The following is a 2,022-nucleotide window of genomic DNA, read 5'->3' on the forward strand; positions in this document are numbered from 1 at the left end:
TGATGTATAGGGGGAAAAGCGCAAAACAGTCACTCGAGTCAACACACACACAAAAGAAGGAGACACGCAGCGCTGACAAACAACTCTCTGGTATGTTTACACGTTTTCTTCTTCTATTTGTATTATAGACTATACTCTGTTTCACCTTATGATGTACCGCAGGAAAGGCTACAAGCGCGAGCTCCTTGCTCTGGGGCACATCTCGGCGGCACAAGCGCTCGTGACTTAAGAGAGGCTATATACCAACACTATGAGCTCGCGCTTCTAGCCTTCGCTGCGGTACAACATCAGGTGAAACGAAGTATAGACGCTTTCAGCGCGCGCCAGATTGAGCCACCATAGCCGACCTTCTCTTGTCTTACCGAGATGCCGAGCCACCGAAGCGGGTGTTGACGACCCTCCACAAAGGCCTATGCTGGGGAGAAGGACACATTAACACTTAAAATGGCAATAACCTGCCTTGATTTCGGAATGATAAAGGGAAGCGAACGGAATAAGAGGAAACAAAAACTGAAGGTCGGTTATGGCGGCGCCCATGCACAGCTGCCTGAAAGCGTCTTATAGACGCTTTCAGGCCAGGGTAGACTACTAGAAAGGACGAGTGGAGCCACCGGAGTGCTCTTTTGGTACCTCCGCATGTGGAAAAAACCGGCTAATCTAAGCTACTTCGCTCGTAGCGCCCTCTCGGGCACTACGAGCGAAGTGGTTCGGATTAGCCGCTTTTTATGAAAAACTCAACCGGCACACTGGTCAAGGTCATAGAAATGATAGAACGCCGGACTATATTTTTTATACAATCTAGACGTCAGGCGTCACGTACATAAAGTCACCGCGACCTGACTTGTGTCTTGTCGTCACAATGCCATTCGACATCAGGACGACGCCTTGACGTCAACGTCGTCATCGACGTTGACAACGTGCGCTACACGACATCAAGACTGCGTTCTGACGTCATATTGCGTTGACAACGACGACGATGTCAGCGTTGACGTTGATGACGACGACGACAACGTCACGGGACGTCAAGATGACGGCATCGTTGTCAATGCAACGCCATAAGGACGCTTGGTGTCAGTTCGTTGACGTCGTTGTCGACATGACGCAACTCGACGTCACGAAGACGTCCCGACAGCTTCACGACGTCGACGTCATCGTCAACGACGTTACACGCCGTCAAGGCTTCGTCGTGACGTTGACGTTCACGATGACGTCAGGACGACGTTAACGTGACGTCATAGCGATGTTTGACGTTCTGTGGGGCGTCGACGTCAACGTCGGCATTGACGAACACGTCCACGTCGTCCTCGATGTGGCGCGCGACGTCATGACCGCGTTACAACGGCGACTTGATGTCGCGTAACGGCGTCATCCTCAACGCGATGTAACGACCGCGTTACAGCGGCGACTTGATGTCGCCAAAGGGCGTCGTCCTCGACGCGACGCGATGTCACAACGGCCTTACAACAGAATCTTGGCGTCGCATAACGTCGTCGACGATGACGTCGTGGCGTCATCGTGTCGTGGTGCTTTGACGTTAGCTCTGACGTGAAAATCATAACAAATACAATATAGCCTTGTTTGTTGTTGTTTGTTTATTATGGGGTGTCGGGAAAGGGGGAAACCAGGAGATGTGGGCCCCAATTAATGGGTGAGTCGCTACCTGGTTGTTGGGGAAAAAGGATAGAAAGAGGGAAGAGGAAATTTATATACAAATAAGAGAAGTTAAAAGGACAGCTTTTGCAACTAATCTAGTTATAATTATAATGCAATTAAATGCAAAGGTGCAAGCGAGCTGGACAAGATTGACGAAAGTAATCCCTGGAGAAGGGGAACAAGAGGGACAAAGGACAAACATAAATCTCCAAACACAGCTAGGTGACTGGTGAGCGACCGAAAAAACCCGCCTGGTCCGGGTATCGAAACCGGGACCTCTCCATTACAAGTGGAGCGCTCTACCAACTGAGCTAACCAGGGGTTAGACGTCAGTAGAGCAAACGGGTTTTATCAGCTGCCACCAGTCGA

Source organism: Ixodes scapularis, unplaced genomic scaffold (assembly GCF_016920785.2).
Source record: "Ixodes scapularis isolate PalLabHiFi unplaced genomic scaffold, ASM1692078v2 PGA_scaffold1__304_contigs__length_218370807, whole genome shotgun sequence".
NCBI classification, from domain to species: Eukaryota; Metazoa; Arthropoda; class Arachnida; order Ixodida; family Ixodidae; genus Ixodes; species Ixodes scapularis.